At 41.0% G+C, this 21009-nt stretch overlaps 1 protein-coding gene across 1 annotated transcript in view; it reads right to left on the bottom strand.

Moving 5' to 3' along the window:
• LOC144030407 (uncharacterized) overlaps window positions 1–20256 on the bottom strand; it is a 107274-nt gene extending 87018 nt beyond the window's left edge. Inside the window, exon 1 of the mRNA XM_077536717.1 lies at window positions 20078–20256. The gene's annotated coding sequence lies outside the window, so the exon portion shown is untranslated. The remainder of the gene's footprint in view (window positions 1–20077) is intronic.
• Window positions 20257–21009: the final 753 nt, after the last annotated feature.

The raw sequence follows: 21009 nt of genomic DNA, 5'->3' as shown, positions 1-21009 counted from the left end.
TTCTAAGTATTATCTGAAGAGTGCCACTCAAAGACTCATCTGCATCATGTTTTCAGAGCCATCAACAATAAAATGAAAACAAAGACCATCAGGAAAAAAAATTGCTGCAGAATCTAAACCTAACCTCCGTGAGTCAAGATTCACCATACTAAGATAATGTAGTCTGAATGGTCGATGCACTCAGTGAAGTTCTCTCTTTGAGAGACTTTCACTACTCACGCTCATATTGGGAGGCGCCTAGCGTAAAACACGGACTGATAACAGTGTTGTCAGCAAAAAATATAACAGAAAATGTCAATAACAGTGGCAACGTAAGATGGCTGCCCTCTGGCTTCAGCCGCAAGGGGCCAATTGTCAGTCCATTTATATTCTGTATATGTCTGTGTATACGTCAGACATTAGTTGCCATTTGTCCTTTTTCTTCCTCCATTTCCTTTTCTACTTTTTTTTTGGGTGGCTGGCAAACACTTTTTTACTACACGATTAGCGAATAGCGATTTTGAGTACCAATCCATCTCAGTCCCACCCATCTAATCTGAGGATGTGCTGATTGTGATTATAAATATAATTTTAGTGCTCAAAGTTAAATATCCACACCCCCCTTGTGAAATGATACAAATATTAGGTATAAATGGTGTCCTGACACTTTGACACCATGACCTCAGAACAAACCCCTCATTCTTTTGGATCACTTTTTTTTTTTTTTGCATCCCTATGTCCAGCCTCCCAGCGCAACAAGTTGTCATTGTCTCAACTTCCAAAACACGCACACACACAATGGACAGCAGCCAGTTTGAGGGAATGCAGTAGTGTAAGCAGGGAACTGTAATCCATTGTTTCAGGGAAATGGCACAGTAGTGGAGACCAATTTTCCATTTTTTTTTCCACTCCACTAGTATTCTTCTGCTAAGAATGAATTAATTGCTCACAAACCATTTCATTATTCTAACATCTAAAGGATCTAGTCATGAATAGGCAGTTCCTAACCTTCACAACACTCTCAGTGTATTAGTCTCTAATAATTCAGTGGACCGTTGGAACAGTTTCATAATCTAAAATATTCAGTGGCCTGAATTTAGAGCTCTTTGTTGTCTCTCTTCCATTCTGCACAGGTTTGTCCAGTGCAATTAACATAGATTTTTTTACAAAACTACTGTGTATTTGTGTGCTAACATCTAGAAAGACCAGCTTGGACCAAAATGTGATAGGCAAGAAAGGTAAGGATTAGCATGCATGGTTGGTTTACATTTACATACCAATCCTACCTCAGTCATATGGGAGGCCAAAAGTGTCAAAATTGAATAAATAAAAAGGCCTTTTTGAAATAACTATCCTTTTGATAAATAACAGACAATTATGTAAAATGGACATTAAATTTTAAAATGAGGTGTTAGTATTATTATGAAAAATGTTATACTATTCTTTAATATTTAACAAATATTTTATTTTGATTAAATATTTCATAATGATTTTAACAACGTCATACTTTTTAAAAATAATGACATTTAATCTATTTTCAAGGTTTTATAAGATAAGAAAACGTTGTTTTACAAAGTCCGTTTTTATTTCACAATGTCTTTTTCCACAATGGTCTTCTTTTACATAGTGGTGTTTTACAGCCGAATGACTTGATCTGTCAATCAAAGTCAGTGGGTGGGACCACCCGTGTGAGCCGAGATCGCCGTGACGCCTACCCCGTAGCCTGACGCAGAAGTTTAACAAGGCCTTTACGTTATGATCCGATTCTAAACGATTTGCTACTTCCTGGAGTACTTCTGAAAGTGACTTATCTTCCGTATCCATGCTTTAGCAAGCCTGTGACCGCCGCGGCTCCTCATCAGGCGCTAAACTCTCCATGCGTGAATTGATACTGCAAGTGCTGCTGCTCATGTCTGTATAAGGGACTCAGCCAATCACGTAACTGGCTCCGCCTCATGTCATTTGATTGACAGGTCAAATCATTCGGCTGTAAAACGCCATTATGTAAAAGAAGACCATTTTGGAAAAAGACATTATGAAATAAAAACTGACTTTGTAAAACAACGTTTTCTTATCTTATAAAACCTTGAAAATAAATTAAATGTCATTATTTTTAAAAAGTATGACGTTGTTAAAATAATCATTATGAAATATTTAACCAAAATAAAATATTTGTTAAATATTAAAGAATAGCATAACACTTTTCATAATAATACTAACACCTCATTTTAAAATTTAATGGCCATATTACATAATTGCCTGTTATTTATCAAAAGGATAGTTATTTCAAAAAGGCCTTTTTATTTATTCAATTTTGACACTTTTGGCCTTCCATACAGTCAACGTGCGTCAGATAACCTTTGACATAAATTATATTGGGAAAAAAAATGGAGATCGACAATGTGAAATAATGTATCCATGCAGCTAGTTGGGCAATCCTATATTGTCTAACTTCAAAAATACTCTTAGCTTGGCAAATACGGTACTTGTGATGGGCTCAGTTTTCAAGTTAGGCTGCAGGCAGCAAATGAGTATTGATTCAATACAACAGTTTGTGGCCTGAAGAATAACGTCATCAGACTTCCCACTCGCTCCCTGACTACTGTTTATGAGCAACAGGTTTGTGGCATGACTGCCCGGATCCTGAAGGATGCCTCCCACTCTCTCCTCCAGGCAATCGAGAGGCTGCTATCCAGTTACAGGCTACACTTTCAGACCTGTAGGACCTGGAGGAGGAGATCCACATCTGTCCTCCTACTGAACTCCCACAACTTTGACCTCTAGGACCCCATACTTTATGTCCTTCTTTAGTTGTTAACTCACATATTTATGTTGTTGTTGTCGTTGTTGTTATAAACTTGTGTAAATAACTCATTCTATGCTTTAATAAAAAAAAAAGAAAAAAAAAGAATCAAAATCTGAATCTGAGCATGTTGTCAGCTATCACAGAGAGTATCCTTGTTCATCTATGCATAGTGCACAAGTAATATATCATAAAATACTAAATGCTTGTGGGACACATTAAATACATTAGATTAGGTTACTGTGCTATAAATATTTGACTATATCAAGCCTCTTTCAATAGAAGTTCTCTCTAGAGGGTGGTATTATGATGTAACTGGTGGCAAGCAAAAAGCTCTGCATGTCTAACGTGTATGTGTGCATGGTGAGAGAGAGAGAGAGAGAGAGAGAGAGAGAGAGAGAGAGAGAGAGAGAGAGAGAGAGAGAGAGAGAGAGAGAGAGAGAGCAAAAGAGAGAGATGATGATGATGAGGAGTTGTGAGACAGCTGTTGAGCTCTGAGATTAAAAACTATCTCGGTATTCACAATCCCTGGCTTCCAGCATCCGCCACCTCTCCCTCTCTGAACCCACCCGCCTGCTACATAATCATCTCATCCTCCAAAACCCCGTGAGCTCTCACGCAAACTACGCACATACACTCATAAACAAACACATGCATGCAGGCTTTGCAGGAGAACATTTTCTGCTGTGTTATTCAATATAGGGGAGAGGACTAATTTTCTCAATTGCATTCATTTGATTAATTCACAGGCAGCTGTTTGACATCCAATCAAACATTTATTTCAGTATCAAATGAATGAATGACGACCTGCTTCTGTTATGAGTCAAGTAAGTGACACTGTTCCTTGTTACAATTGTCCTCACAATGTCATCATACAGTCACATGGTCATTGTACAGTCAGTGTATTTTGATATGAAGCATATTTGGTCGCATCTTTTATTTAGGGTACACCTAAGTATCCTCAGAGGTCAAAGTCGAATGCGTCAGGCTTGGCACCACCTGTATGAAAGCAGTTACAGGCTAGCCACAGGTTAGTGGGGCTAAGTGATGAGTCATTGTACAACATCCGTGGTCTTAGCTAGTGACGTAACAGCAATGAAAGGAGAGGTTAGTGGCCTCGAGGAGGAACTCTTTCCTGCTTTCATAGGATTATATTTGCTGGAAAAGCAATTGTCACGTCACCAATACTGATTGATGATGGCCCATGTTAATTTGTGTTTAGTTTATGTTGGATAAATCAAGATACATTTTAGTATTCAGAAGATTCTGGAAGATAATATTCAGCCATCAGTTAGTGACCTCAAGCTGAAATGCATTTGGGTTCTACATCAATTCAACGATCCAAAACACACAAGCAAGTCACCACCTGAATGGCTTATGAATCAAAAACAAAATGAAAGTTTTGACCTTGAATCTGATTGAAATGCTGTGGTGTGACCTTAGAAAGGCAGTTAATGCTCCAAATCCTCCTGTGTTGCTGAATTAAAAAACTTCTGGAAGAGTCGGCCAATGTATCTCCCCCGAGATGTAATTGACTCATCGCGATTTAAAGTATTTAAAATAATAACAATAACAATAACAAATGTTTGATTTCAGCTGCTGCTGTTGCTGAGGGTGGCCCAACCAGTTATTACGTTTATGGTGCAATTAATTTTCCACAGAAGGTCAGGTAGTTTTGAATATTATTCTCCTTGATAAATAAAATCACTATTTTAAATCTTAATTGGGTTTTCTTGACCCTGTACTTTACATTTGTTTGACATCTTACAATAAACTTTAAAGTGGGGAAACTATGCAAAAATAAGAAATAAATAAGAACTTGAGATGACACTTTTCCACGGCACCATACTTGAATTTGTTGATTTAGTAGTAGTGTTTTGCTTGAGCCACTTAATTAGATGTTAGCATGAGCTAATGCTAATTTAGCATTGCGTAATGTTTTATGCAGGTTAAAACAGTAAAAGCCGAAAAAGAATTAAACAATTCATAAAGGCTAAAAAAAATTTTAAGCATTTTTTTCTGATCAAAGTATGACTATAGTGACAATAGAGTATGATTGATGTGACACATTATGTCAAAAAAATGTAGCTGTGACAGAAAAAATGGAGACAAACAAAGTTGTTTCTTGACTTCAATAGTGTTTGTTAAAGGTGTTCCTACCTATACAACTCTGCTTTCAGGAAAACACAACAAGTTAGGTGAGTGTCATTTTACTATTTATAATTCATTTATGAGCATGTTTAAGTGTACAATTATTTAAAACCTTTTATTCACAATAAATCATCTACATTATTAATTGGTTTTAGAGCTCAATGAAGAAAATATAGAAAAGTCACCAAATAAAATTGTTTAATTTAATAATACAGTAATTCCTGCTGAGATGTGGAATTATCATTTTATGATGAGTTGACATGTTCACTCCTCATACAATGATATAAAAAAAACTAGGGATGGGCGAGTACCGATACCAGGTATCGGTATCGGGCCGATACCAGCCTTTTTTCAAGTACTCGAGTACTCGTGACGCAGACGAGTACAAGCGACCGATGGCGGAGGGGGAAGACGTTAAGTGAGTCCTCCTTGCCTGTAACTGGCGCTAGCTTACAGCAGTTTATCACCAAAACTTCACCGGTTTGGAAATACTTCAAAATTGTGAATCTTAAACTAAAAAGAGCATTGTTGTGTTTTATTTTGAGCGTTAAGACTATTGAAGAGTACCTGTGTGTTATGTGCCGTGAGGCAAAGCAAGGCCAGGACCCAGGATGCAGAGTGAGAGACAAAGTCCACAGTTTATTGTTCACAAAAGTATCAACAGAAAATCACCTTGCTCAGGGAAAAAGTTCTAGAAAACAAAGTAGCAACCAAAAATCACCTTGTTCAGGGATGAAGAAACACTAAAGCGCAAAGTAGCAACATAAAACACTAGGGACCAAAGTAGCAACAGAAAGAGCCGTCTTAATAGACCGGTAGAACGAGAAACAAAAAACCACTACAAGCCGGAGACCAGGGACTAGAACACAACAAGGGTGTGGCAGGAGGAGACAAGCAAACGTAGCAGGTATGGCAAGGGAATGTTCCGGCACAGAACCAAAGGAGGGGCTGGTTAAATAGGTTGTTGGCTCATCAGGCTGATGAGCCTCAGGTGTGGGAGCAGGCCTCTGCCTGCGAGGTTGGCGCCGCCTCCTGCCACACTCTGGAACTGCTAGAGAGACAACAGAACCATCACAGTACCCCCCCCCTAAGGAACGCCACCCGGCGTTCGACCAGGCTTTTCAGGGTTACGGGCATAGAACTCACGCAGCAGTTGCGGGTCCAAAATGAGGGCACGTGAGATCCAGGAGCGGTCCTCCGGGCCGTACCCCTCCCAGTCGACGAGATACTGGAACCCCCTGCCCCGCCTGCGGACATCAAGGATGCGATTCACGGTGTATGCAGGGTGTCCATCAACGATCCGGGGAGGAGGTGGCGGTGGGGCGGGTGGCTGGAGGGGGCTATCCACGACCGGTTTCAGGAGAGACACGTGGAAAACGGGGTGGATCCTGAGGGATGACGGGAGCCGGAGTCGGACAGCATTCGGGTTGATGATCTTGTCAATGGGAAAAGGGCCAATGAAGCGTGGAGCCATTTTGCGGGAGTCCACTTGAAGGGGCAGGTCACGTGCGGAAAGCCAGACACGCTGTCCCACTTGGTAGTCGGGGGCTGGGGTTCTCCTCCGGTCAGCCAGGCGTCGGTTGCGCTCCGCTGTCCTGGACAGCGCTGCTCGAGCCTCCCTCCAGACTCGTCTGGCACGGCGGAAGTGGGCATGGATGGACGGGACGGCAACCTCGGACTCCTGGCTGGGAAACAGAGGGGGTTGGTAGCCCGAGGTCACCTTAAATGGGGACATGCCTGTGGCAGTGCTGATCAGCGTGTTATGCGCGTATTCCACCCATGGGAGGTGCGCGGACCAGGAGGCAGGAAGGCGTGAGGCTACGCAGCGCAGAGCTGTTTCCAGGTCTTGATTTGCACGCTCCGTCTGACCGTTGGTTTGGGGGTGGTAGCCGGAGGAGAGACTGGGAGAGATCCCCAGTGCCCGACAGAAAGCCTTCCAGACTTGAGAGGTGAATTGTGGACCCCTGTCCGACACGATGTCTGTGGGGATTCCGTGGAGCCTGAATACATGTTGGACCAATAGGTTAGCAGTCTCCAAGGCGGTGGGGAGTTTTGGGAGGGGGACATAATGAACTGACTTGGAGAATCTGTCGACGATGGTAAGGATTGTGTCATTGCCCTCGGATGGGGGAAGTCCCGTGACGAAATCCACCGCGATATGCGACCATGGCCGAGAGGGGATGGGCAAGGGGCGTAATAGGCCTGCCGGGGCTTGATGAGAAGGTTTATTGCGGGCGCAAACTGAGCATGACGCAACAAAAGCCCGAACATCGGCAGCCATGGTTGGCCACCAGAAGCGCTGTTGGATCAGGGAGAGTGTCCGGTGGATCCCAGGGTGGCAAGCGATTCTTGAGGTATGTCCCCAGAGGAGCACAGGAGTCCTGGCGGCAGGTGGCACGAACAGTTTCCCTGGAGGACATTCATTTGGAACTGGTTGGTTGTCAAGTGCCTCCTGAACTTTCTTCTCCACTCGCCACCGCATCGCCCCGACCACACACTCAGGGGAGAGGATCGTGCTTGAGTCCCTCTCTTCCTCTCCAGAGGCGAACTGCCGGGAGAGGGCGTCAGGTTTCAGGTTTCGGGAGCCGGGGCGGTAGGTGAGGGTGAAGTTGAAGCGTCCGAGGAAGAGAGCCCAACGAGCTTGACGAGAGTTCAGTCGTTTGGCGGTGCGGAGATAGGACAAGTTCTTGTGGTCCGTCCAAACAATGAAGGGATGAGTTGCACCCTCCAGCCAATGCCGCCATTCTTGGAGGGCTAGGACCACTGCCAGGAGTTCGCGGTTGCCCACATCATAGTTGCGCTCCGCCGGGGAAAGCCGGCGGGAGAAGTAAGCACAGGGGTGTAGTTTTTGGTCCGCAGGCAGGCGCTGAGAGAGGACGGCCCCCACTCCTGAATCTGACGCATCCACCTCTACCACAAACTGCTGCTCGGGATCTGGGTGGGCGAGAACAGGGGCATTAACAAAGAGTTCTTTCAGACGGTTAAAAGCACATTGAGCATCGGCAGACCACACGAAGCGAAGTTTGTTTGAGGTCAAACACGTGAGAGGAGCAGCTATACTGCTATAGTTTCGGATAAATCTCCTATAGAAGTTAGCGAATCCAAGGAAACGTTGCAGCTGCTTCCGATTGGTAGGCAGAGGCCAATTTTTAACCGCTTCGATTTTAGAGGGATCGGCCCTGAGCTGCCCCTTTTCTATCACATAGCCCAGGAAATTAACAGTGGAAACATGAAATTCACATTTCTCAACTTTAACATACAGTTTGTTTTCTAGTAACCTCCGCAGGACCTCTCTTACGTGCCCCACATGCTCTTCATGTGATCGAGAAAAGATGAGAATATCGTCTAGATATGCAAAAACATTCTTATCGAGCAGGTCTCTGAGTACATCATTCACAAATGACTGGAATGTTGCTGGAGCGTTTGTGAGCCCAAAGGGCATGACCAAATACTCAAAATGTCCCAAATGGGTATTGAAGGCAGTTTTCCACTCGTCGCCGTCGCGTATCCTTACCAGGTGGTAGGCGTTTCGGAGGTCCAATTTGGTGAACACCATTGCATTGTGGAGAGGGCTGAATGCAGCGTCCAGGAGCGGCAGAGGGTACTTGTTTTTAACTGTGATGGTGTTTAAGCCAGTGTAGTCAATGCAAGGACGCAGAGTTTTATCCTTCTTTTCCACAAAGAAAAACCCTGCGCCTAATGGAGATGAAGACGGTCTTATAAGTCCTGCAGCTAATGAGTCGGTGATGTATTTTTCCATTGCTTCCCGTTCGGGTTTGGTTAAGTTGTATAGTCTGTGTGTTGGGAGTGGAGCCCCAGGGAGCAGTTCTATAACACAGTCATAGGGTCTATGTGGGGGAAGGGAGCACGCCAAGTCCTTTCTGAAAACTGCCTTTAAATCGTGGTATTCACTGGGGACGTTACTTAGGTCAATATCTTTTGAGTAGTGGGGAGAGTTGGGACCCCTGGCAGGTAGGGCTGACTTTAGACAGTGGGCATGGCAATAGTTGCTCCAGTTCCGAATTGTGCCTGTGGACCAGTCTATGTGGGGGTTATGCAGCTTCAACCAGGGAATCCCTAGAATTGCGGTGTTGAGGGGGGAGGAAATCACATAGAACTCAATTACTTCATGATGGTTACTAGAGAGTGTCAGTTTAATGGGTGTGGTTCTGTGTGTAACCCTTTCTAGAAGCCTCCCGTCGACTGCAAGAACTTTCTTGGGGGAGGTCAGTGGAGTCAGGGAAAGATTGTTGTTTTTAACATAGTCAATGTCTATGAAGTTGTCATCGGCTCCGGAGTCTATCAGCACCTGGACAGGTAACGAGCAAAGTGTCGTGTGAATCATACCTGGTACCTGTATTTGGGAGGACGAGGGGGAAGATATTCGGCTCACCAGTGCCTCCCTTCCTACTGGTGAGCCCCAGCTTTTGGCAACTCGGGGCAGCTTGCCAAGAAGTGGCCCCCCTGGCCGCAGTACAGGCACAGTCGGCTCCTCATGCGTCGCTGTCGTTCGACAGGGGTGAGTCGAGCCCTGCCCAACTCCATGGGCTCGTCGCGAGGTGTCGCGCTGGAATGGAGTTCAGGAGCGGTGCTCGGAGATGAGGCGGTGGAGTTCCCCATGACGGTTGAGCTGGACGGTGAGAAAGTTGACGAGCGACAAGCCATGTCCATCTTCCTCTCCCGCCGTCTCTCCCTGAGCCGATTGTCCATCCGTGTTGCTAATGTAATAAGGTCATTTAGTGAGTTACATTCATCCCTTAAAGCCAACTCATCTTTTATCTCCCCAGCGAGCCCCTTTTGAAAAATAGTTTGTAGCTCAGAGTCCCCCCATCCGCTACTGGCTGCCAGAACCTGGAAAGTTAATGCATATTGAGAGACAGAGTGGCTACCTTGACGCAGATCCAGCAACTGGCCAACTGCTTCCTTGCCTCGCACCGGGTGATCAAAAATGCGTTTCATTTCTCCGGTAAACTGTTCATAATCATTTAGCACTGCCGATCCTTGTTCTGTGATTGCCAAGGCCCAAGCGGCCGCTTGTCCTGATAACAGACTCATAATGAAAGCGATTTTTGACTGGGCAGTAGCATAAGTACTGGGTTGCTGGTTAAACACTAATCTACATTGTAGCAAAAACTGAGCACATGTGCCTAAGTCTCCAGAATACCTAGCAGGAATCGGAATAAATGGCTCTCTGGGAGAAGACGGCTGGGAGGCTGGAGGGGTTGCCGCCGATGGAGAGGGCGAGCAACCAGAGGAGCTGGACGACGGCAGTTGGTGACTCATGGCTGCCATCTGCTTGTTCAGCTGGTCCACACTGGTGGTGAGTTGCTGTAGATGGTCCATCACTTGTTGCAGGGTTGATTGGTGTTGTCCCACAAGTGCTCCTTGTGCCGAAAGCGCACTCCTTAAGCGCTCTGACTCTGCTGGGTCCATTATGGCCGGAACATTCTGTTATGTGCCGTGAGGCAAAGCAAGGCCAGGACCCAGGATGCAGAGTGAGAGACAAAGTCCACAGTTTATTGTTCACAAAAGTATCAACAGAAAATCACCTTGCTCAGGGAAAAAGTTCTAGAAAACAAAGTAGCAACCAAAAATCACCTTGTTCAGGGATGAAGAAACACTAAAGCGCAAAGTAGCAACATAAAACACTAGGGACCAAAGTAGCAACAGAAAGAGCCGTCTTAATAGACCGGTAGAACGAGAAACAAAAAACCACTACAAGCCGGAGACCAGGGACTAGAACACAACAAGGGTGTGGCAGGAGGAGACAAGCAAACGTAGCAGGTATGGCAAGGGAATGTTCCGGCACAGAACCAAAGGAGGGGCTGGTTAAATAGGTTGTTGGCTCATCAGGCTGATGAGCCTCAGGTGTGGGAGCAGGCCTCTGCCTGCGAGGTTGGCGCCGCCTCCTGCCACACTCTGGAACTGCTAGAGAGACAACAGAACCATCACAACCTGTGCTGTTTTTTTGTTGTTTTTTTGTCAAAATTAAAGGAAATATATTTGTTTAAAAATATCTTTTAGGGATTTTTTTTATTTGTCAAAATGTACTACTTGTATCGGCAGTTGGTATCGGTGAGTACTGAGGGTCTGAGTATCGGTATCGGTACCGGTCTGAAAAAAAGTGGTATCGAACATCCCTTAAAAAAAACATATTCAATTTAAAAGTGGACTTAGAAGATAATGACCTTAAACTGCAAATGATTTTCTTCTTGCCTTTCTGTCTCCTTGAGTTGTTTGCTGTTGATTCCGATGACAAGTCCTTTTGATTCTGGCATTGAAAACAACAAATGGAAATACAAGGACAAAAGGGACACCACAACTTTTCCCCTTTCAAATTGAGTGCATGAAAAGTCTCATCAAAACCGTGCATGGCCGTCCAGGCAGTCAGTTACCAGAGTGACTCAGCACCTCGTCAATGTGTCCTTCTTGACAGGCACAAGCTCTGACACGCACACGCACACAAATGTCAAAACACACACGCGCACACACCCCCACGCACACACTGTACGCGCATCAAACTGTCAGGAAATTATGAGAATGCTGCAGATATTTCATTCAATCTGCCTGATGACGATTGATTCGGGGTTTTTTTCAAAGTTATGTCAGCAATATGTGTAATATGGATTTTACAATTACAATATGTTTGTTAGGGGTGTTCTAAAAAATCGACACGGCAATACATCGTTGCGGAGGTCATTACAATACACGTATCGATACGCAGGCATCAAATCAATAATGCTCATTAATTTAAATAGGAAGGAACAGCAGCCTCTGCTCACACTAGGCAGCAGGTGCGGGGGAGCAAAAGAGACGGGTTTTGCAGCTTGCATTGTACTTAACAAGCATATCTTTGAAGTTAATTGCCGCCAATCAGTCCGCATGTCACAGGAAGCAGGCGAAAGGGACAGGAGTGCCTTGGGTGTTTAGTTTGCACTGTAGCCTAACTGACATATGACTCTTATAATAAAATGCATGTAAATTAATGTAAAAATATTGGGATACGTTATCACGATACATATCATATCGTGACCCCTGTATCGTGATACGTATCGTATCGTGAGGTTGTTGGCAATACCCAGCTCAAGTGTTTGTAGTTGTACAGTGGGTATGTCAAACTCCTTAGCTGTCAGGATGACAAATTTTTGTAGCTTCCAGTTACAAAAATTTGTCATCCTTGAGTCGTGAATGGCAGTGAACGAGTGAATGGGCTAACAAAATTTCTTCCAGGATTCTGGTCAACTTTTGGTTTTGCTTGGATTTTTAAACATAGGAATTTAGCCTAGCTTGGTCAAACTGTCACCATTACAAACCAACTACTGTACTGACAAGTCCGAACATCTGGGCATTTCTGATATTTCCGAACGTTGGTTGACAATCTCACCATTATCCAAGCTTTTTTGCTCTGTGCTGAACCGACTGTGCCATTCACCTCACATCAGTCAAGCATTGTAACAATGGAACTATACCACGAGAAAGCTAAGCTTGTGTAGTCATCTACACCACTGATCTGAATATATGACTGGATAGCCAATAGGCCAAGACTCTTGAAGTCGCGAGGCTGCCATATTGCTCCTCAAAAGAAACGTTTCTCGGCATACGATCCTATACATTTACAGTATCGAAACTGGAGAACATTTGAGATGGTACTTATCCTGATTTATGGTGTTTTAAATTTGTTTAACGTAAACAAGAGGACTTCAAGAGGACATTTTACAACTTGCCTTAAATTATGTATAAATTATAAGCTTGATGTTTAGAGGAGGAAATTTGTATGTTTTTTTTAATTAAAGAATTGTAATTGTAATTCAACAAAAGATGCCTCTGCCAAATCTAATATTGGGATCTAAGGAACTAAGAAATAAAAGAAAAAGGGTGTATTCAAAGCAGAATACATACATACCGTCCACTTTTTTTTTTTTTTTAACTTGTTAAAAAATAGTGACCACCCCGCCACAAACCCACCGCCTTATACTAACTGCCTACGAGCTGTATATGTCTCATCTGTACATATACCATATAGTTTATACAGTAGTCTCTTGCGAGATGGGAGGAGTAAGATGGCTGTCATGTGACTTCAACGGGTTAACGGGTTGCACAGGCGTGTATGGGCTATCGGCTATCCAGTCATATATTCCGGTCAGTGGGCAAAACAGGACTAGGACTACTAGGACAACATTTCCCATAATTCTTAGATGTGAAAGCAGGAACTAGTTTTAGTTTCCATCAATGCCTTTTGCCTGCTACCGATTAGATGTGGATGCGAATGACAAAGCAATCATGAATTTGGAAGTAAATAAGAAGGAATTTAACAGCTAAATTGCCTTTTAATGGGTTTATGACATGAATCACTATGACAACTGTATGATTGCTATACACATTGCAAAAAATACGACGCCATGATGAGACCTGCGTAATATCAGGTCAAAACAATGAGGTTGGTGGAATCCGCCAGGACGTGGGACCCAAGGCTAAAAAAAACAGGACTCTCCAGGTCAAACCAGGACGTCTGTTTGCTGATATGCACAAAGTGGATTTAAGAAATAAAGACATTTGAGATTATATATACAGTATTTGAAAAAGGAAACCAATTGGTGATTCATACTAATTGTGAAATGTATCAAGTAAAAATATCGTTAACCCGAATGCATGATTATTCTCTAATTTTCAATAGGATATTTAAATAAGTAATTGAAATATTTAACAGCTGCGGCCCAACGTTCAACCTGCCAATACCTATATTGTTATATGTGTATATTTGTACTGTTTAATAAAACTCTTCTCCCTGAGATTACCCTGCAAAAAAATGCTCCTCAAAAATAAGTCATTGAATGGCAAAATTGCTCTTCAATTTTTCATTTTTTTAATATTTTGAACTTGTGTTCAAATGTTATGAAAGCAATGCTGTTATATTTTACATCAATTTCAAGAGAATTCATATAGTTCGTAGTTCAATTGCTTGTGACTCAGTGCAGTGTACATTTAACTTTTGTCGTCTGATAAAAACATGCATTACCTTTCATTTTTAAAAGTTGCTTTGATCCTATTAAATGGTAAATGGGATTTCACTTGTACAGTGCTTTTCCAAGCTAGCCAGAAATGGTTACCAGGTTACCAGTACACCTGTGGTTAAAAATAATACAAATTTTATTAGCAACATTTTCTAAAAAGAAGAAGCAATTTTCTCTTGTCAGGTGTCACCGCAGCAAGTCATTCACTATATTTGGCATAGTATTACAGCAGATGCCCTTCCTGATATAAACTTCCCCAGTCCAATCTTCAACCCATTATGGGTGAAAATACTGAACGCAACCTTGAGTAAAAGCATGGTAACCCATTCTGCTAAAAATTCAGCGCTAGGAAAAATATTAGGAAAACAATCCAGCATGTTTTAGTGTGTATTATATATTCACAAACTAATCAACACCCTTTATTTTTGTAGCTTGGTGATTTATTGTCCAGACAGCAGTCCTTCACATTGCCTGTCCCCGAAACCAGCTATAAAGAATATCTTAGACAGCCAATTATTCTGGTGCCAGGTACATACCCTGTCTCAAGGCTTTGGGGGGCAAGGATTGTGTCTGTAAACCTTGCTGGTTAACCTCGGTCTCTCATGGCAAAATGGAATTGATTAAGCAACCTTGAAGAAGGTTGCACCCTATCGAGTATGGATACTTTGAATTTTGAATATGGTGGGACAATCGAGACTCCCCTCCACCTATCTCATACCGCTGTGAGCTGTAATGGGCTATCAGTTCATTGTGATATAGTTCATTAAGGCACGACAGTCATTTCCACCAATGCTGAAGTAGACTTGACTAAAATTGTTTAATTCTGACTGTACGACAACTTTAGACTTTTGATGTGATTGCATTGTTGACTCACTAGAATCGAAAGATAAACACAGCTCAATGTAGCAAAAGTTGATACTGTATGTATACATTACTCATACTGGATGTATTCATTCACTATTCAAAATCAAAATTATTGAATTAAACTTGTAAACACATTGAATAACAGCAAGTTCAGCCCCTTACAATCACTGATCAGAAAATAAGATAAATGTATGCACATTACAGTAGAGTCAAACTATTTATTGCAGCAAAATGAGTTTTATACTTAAATTAAATAGCACATGTACAGTTGACTATTGCACCTTTCAAACTATTTTCATTTTATTTAATATAAATTTGTGACAATGTTTTATTCTGCTGCCTTGGTTATTTATAGTGCTGTAGCTGTGTGTTTATATTAGAGCTGTCAAACGATTACATTTTTTAATCAGATTAATCACATCTTAAAATTTTGATTAATCACGATTAATCGCTTAATTAAAAGGGCTTTTTATCAACATTTTTTGACCGCCAAATTTAAAATGCACCTCTTATGTGTTAATTTTTTCAGCATTTAATGTTAAATGGACGTCTCATCCTCCCCTTTTCTCTAATCAGTTAATTACTTGCATAATTTAAAGTGCAAAAAAATATGACCCCAATAGTTTGACATGGGCAAATATTTTGAATGTCACACACAAACATTTATGAAATGCTTCCCTTTAAAACATGTTACGTTTATTATTCAAACACAACCTGTGCTACCTTTAACGTAGCCATCCTGTGTCAAGCTAAAGGATCATCTGCGGTCAAAATTAATAGTGTGATTAATCTGCGTTAATACATGATTAATGCGATAATTTTTTTGTGATTAATTAATTAGTTAACGCGTTAACTTTGACAGCACTAGTTCATATATATATATATATATATATATATATATATATATATATATATATATATATATATATATATTAGGGGTGTGAATTTCCTAGTACCTGACGATACGATCCGTATCACGATTCATAGGTCACGATTCGATTCAATGCCAATTAATCCCGATAGGAATTTACAAGTCGATTGTTGCGATTTTTTTTTTTACTCAAATTTAGAAAATACCATTCAGTAAACTTATACATGTACACTGTAAGATTTGTATGAAAATTTATTATTTATTGATCTCAAACTTCAGTTTTATAACTGTGAGCCACTGTATTTAACAAACAGTTTGTAACCTTTTTTCATATTAGAACAGCATTGAATTAAAATGTTAAGGCTTAATGTTCCATTAATATAACATTCTTCCATGCTTAAGGTGTGAAAGTTAGACGTTTTGTTGAATATTTTTTCATCAAAAATGGATGTTAAAAAATCGATTCGGCTGCCTATTGAATCGATTCGAGAATTGCATGCTTTAGTATCGCGATATAGTGCCGAATCGATTTTTTTAACACCCCTAATGTATATATATATATATATATATATATATATATATATATATATATATATATATATATATATATATATATATATATATATATATACATATATATATATATATACATATATATATATATATATATATATATATATATATATATATATATATATATATATATGTATGTATATATAATAAATGATGAGGAATGACACATAATTGTGTTTAATTGTGATCTTCACAGTCCTCTCTCCTGGAGGAAGGTGCCGACTAATTCTAAGGAAAAATGTGAATGAGAATCATCAGGTTTCTCATACTATCACTGTCAGGGAGGACGCACTAAGCGATAATAACTGCACGTTCCGACGATGAGGTTGTACAATCTTGTGTTTTACCAACTGCGAATAGGGATTACAAATTGTCTTTTGAGGACAATACGGCTGTTTGATCTCATGCCAGTTGTATTGCCTGTCCCTGCCTGATACACGGCTGTACTGAATAAGAGGGCACATTTCCCGTATAAAGCAACCTACTAAAACAGACAAAGCTGCTTTTGTCTTGAAAGACTCAGAGATAGACCTACTACTGCCTTTTTATTCGCTTACCAAATACATGACTCAGACTCTATGGATGATGGGCAAAAAACGAGGGCTGTACCAGCTGTACTCTATAACCCCAAACCTAACTGCCTGCCCGCTTGACTGGTAATCTGAGAGGGATTGAATGTAATCTCACCAATCCCCGCAGAACAAATGATATATCATCATGTCAGAAGACATATATTTCAATATCTCTGATTATCTAACTAAGTCATATTAATAGCATGTCTTGTAGCCTTTCTGAAAAAAATAAATTAAAACTGAATCACACTTACTGTACATCCATCCATCCATCCATCCATTTTCTGAACTGCTTGCTCCTCACAATTGCTGACTGTAATTCTGTATTTTTCCACTTTCATCAAAGATCGTATCTCTCAGAACTGTTAACTCAACATTAGCTGTCAAATGACAGTTGGATCTGGACAAATGGACAAAGTTGGACAAATGGATCTCCCCATGCTGGAAACATTTTGAAATTGTATTTTCCTTACTTAAAATGTCCTTCCAGAATCATATAACGCAAAAAAAAAAAAAAAAAAAAACTTGAACTTAGAAATTGCAAAAGCTACTTACAATGTATTACAGTACATCAAGTTCTGTAATGATTTTATATTAACAAACAAACCGCATGTTTAACATAAAATATAGATGAATTGAATAGATAATGATGCTATTATGAATGGCAAATGACTAATTCAAATATTGCATGTGTTTTTGCCAACACTTTGTTTCCGTTGTACATGTAATATGGCGGCATTTAATCCTGAAATTTTACCCCCTGGTTTACCAAACGGTGGTGTGAACAGAATCCGAGAAGAAAGTAGTAAGAAGAAAGATGATCGAAGCACATTATGGATGGCTTGTTTTCACTGTGTTGCACTGTAAATAAAGTGAATGAAAAATGAACTACATGACTGCTTCTCGAAAACAGCACACCGAGCAAACCCAACTGTCTGAATCAGGTGGCCCAGCGAGTGAAACAACAAACTGCAATAACTCTTAGCAGTGGATCTCTCAATTCATCCATCGCGGAAGTACGCAGCTAGCTCCGAGAACTCGTGAATCGCAGGACACGTTGATAATTATCTACACTTCGAAAACACCTTGCAGTCCCGGCTCCACTACCTGCAGCTGCAGTAGCCACAGTCACTTTTGCCGCTTTGAGTCAGTGGGAGGGGGTTGGCAAAAAATGAAATCTTTCTAAGAAAGGGAACTAAAAAAACAAACTGATATTTGTGCACACACTGTTCAAACTAGGGATCATGGGGATCCATGCTAATTGGGAGTTAGCACACACCTGCTACAATTTAAAGTGCCTCTGATTAATCCCAAATAAAGTCCAGTTGATCTTGTCGGCTTTTCCTGACTTTTTTGTTTTTTTTTGCCCTCTATCAGAAGACTGAATGTTTTGTATCACTGATTGCTATTTCAAACTGTTAATAATTCCCGCTAGCCTGACAAAAGCCCCAGTTTCACTTGAAGAAAAACCAACACCATTATAAGTACTGTGCCATTTGGCAATTTAGTGGAATTGTGTTTGTGCTAAACATACCTTCTGTAATGACTGAGGTTCAACCTTGATAACGCTAGACACCTTTTCTACATGTGATTGGGAAATTTCATGTTTGTTTGTTTTTGCAAAATGTATCCAGCCTTGGGCCAGGCTATTCTTTGTTGGATAAGGCCTCTTCTGTCTTGTCACCCTATCAGAGACGTATGTAGAAGATCGGTGATTGTTGTCACATATGCTTAACAGTCAGTACTTGCCATAAATTTCTGCAGCTCCTTAAATATTGCTGTTTGCCTTTTAGCAACATTCCTAACCAGTTTTCTTCTCATCAATTTTATTCAATTTTGATGGGACATCAGTTCTTGGCGACGTCACTATTGTGCCACTTTATTCCTCACTTAACTGCATTCCATGGTATACTTAATGGCTTTGAATTTTCTATATTAAAGAAAAAAGAAGAATAAGCATTTCAAATGTCTCTAAATTCCTCCATAACAAATACATTTGCGGGGGAGAATTTTTTTTAGCTATTCTACTTTCCTTACTGCTTTTCTGATAATCGTTATATTCAGCTGTGCCATTTACATTGTGTTTTTAGGGTAAGTGCCAGGGCACCGTTCAAAACATCTCTTTAAATTGTGGCAGGTGTGGCCTGACTGTTTAGCATGAGTTTGAATGTGGCTGGCTATTTCTGAACACGGCCACATCACTAGTTATGAGGGTGTTCACACTTGTGCAGCCACGTTGTTTATTTCAGTCGTTTATTTCTACTTCCCCACGTGAAAATTGATCATGCATTTGAGAAAATTAAGAAGGAAATGTGACATTACTTTTGTAAATTTCTCCAGCATCAATCCTGTAAATGATGCTCACGCCACAAGATACACTTCCAGTCATTAGACAAGACTATGTCATCGACGGCAATGTCTGCAATCAGATCACTACCCTGTCAACTGGAGAACTGGCCCAATTCTGATATCAACTATAATGTCAGTCTAGAAAGAGAGATGGCTAGACAGACGTGGGCACAGACAGAATAATGTGTAGGCCTATAATCCTCACATAGAGGATACAGCATGTGAGTACATGCCTTTGTGTGTATTGAGGGGCATCCTTGTATAATAACAAGCTCTCGTCCTATGGAACATAGTCCAATTTTTACCGGATAGGCTGCATAGGTTTAAAAAAAAAAAAAATGTTTTATATGAGCAGATCTTTGAGCCTGCCTTTATTAGAAAGACACGTCATAGGAAAGTAGATAAAAATGCAGTTAAAGATCTCTCATTTCGAAATTTAATAGTCAACACATGCACATCACGTGTGCCATTTTATATTGTTTTCTGATAGCTGGTATCCACGTACATCAGAAAATCAGAAGCCTCGCGGCCTCGTCAATTTCAGAATGTGCGTGGATCATCGCGATTGCGGCATCACTGTAACAAAGAGGAACGAATTCACGGATCCCTGCAGGAGACAGACAATACCCCCACTACACGCCCACCATGCTCTTCCATTGTGGATGGGGAAACATCGTATACTACAATTACATATAGCTACTCCGCCATCCAGTGAGCTATAAATAGGCCACGTCCATACTGGTAAAGCACCAGACCTGCATACTGTGTTGCCGTCTATAACACCCGCATTTCATCACTCATTTCAGAGGATGGTGCAGACTCAGAAGCTCTGCATTAAAACGAGGTTTTGCACGCGATGACATACAGTAACAGGACGATATAAAATGAAGATAAAATCACTCACGGTGCAGGTGTGTCTTGTTTTCTCGTAGCGTGTGTGTGTGGCTGTCAGTCAGAGGGGGGTTAAAATATCTCTCCACCTTTCTCTGCTTACAAAAAAGAAAAAGAAAAAAAAACACTTGGAGGACTCAGAAGTCAGTTCCGCCCACAATAGCCCGTTTAACCAATCAGAAGCAGAGAAGAGAAAAGTCATTCGGCACAATCTGCAAACTCACCAGTGGATGCTGTTGCCTTCATTTACCATCGTACAAACGAGAACTTCCCCAAATGTATAGCATCCAGGGGCGCAGATGGGGTTTTTGAACTGGGAGGAGGGGAACCAGGCTTATAAAAATAATAAATAATATAAAATAATAAAACGATAGATGTTAAATAATAATAATAATAGCTTAATACATACATACATACATATACATATATATATATATATATATATATATATATATATATATATATATATATATATATATATATATATATATATATATATATATATATATAATTTACATGTGAGCTATCAGATGTTTGAGCCTTATATCGACCAATAAATGTCCTGGTTCAATTAGAGCTGGTGTTTAAACAGTCATCCTCATCATGCTATTCACATTTTGACATCATGAGACCAAGACGACACCTAACAATGGATCAACAGTATCTTGAGATTGTGGTGCTTCAAACAGGACGTTCTCAGACGAAAGTGGCCACTGAGTTTAGAGTGTCATCAGCAGGTTGCAACAGAGATACAGAGAGACTGGTAGAGTCACAGAAAGAAGCAGACAACCTGCAAGCATACCTGACCACACCACCAGGCACAAGCATCATTGTCTTGCATGGGCCAGGGAGCATTTACGCTGTACGAGGTACACTGTACCCAGTGTGCCTTAGTGCTGTTCTCTGTTGAAAGTCAATTCATGGTGAGCAGAAATGATGGTCGCC

The sequence above is a fragment of the Festucalex cinctus genome, chromosome 1 (genome assembly GCF_051991245.1).
Source record: "Festucalex cinctus isolate MCC-2025b chromosome 1, RoL_Fcin_1.0, whole genome shotgun sequence".
NCBI lineage: Eukaryota > Metazoa > Chordata > Actinopteri > Syngnathiformes > Syngnathidae > Festucalex > Festucalex cinctus.
Note: the sequence above shows the minus strand (reverse complement) of the source record. Positions and strands in the feature narration are given on the sequence as shown.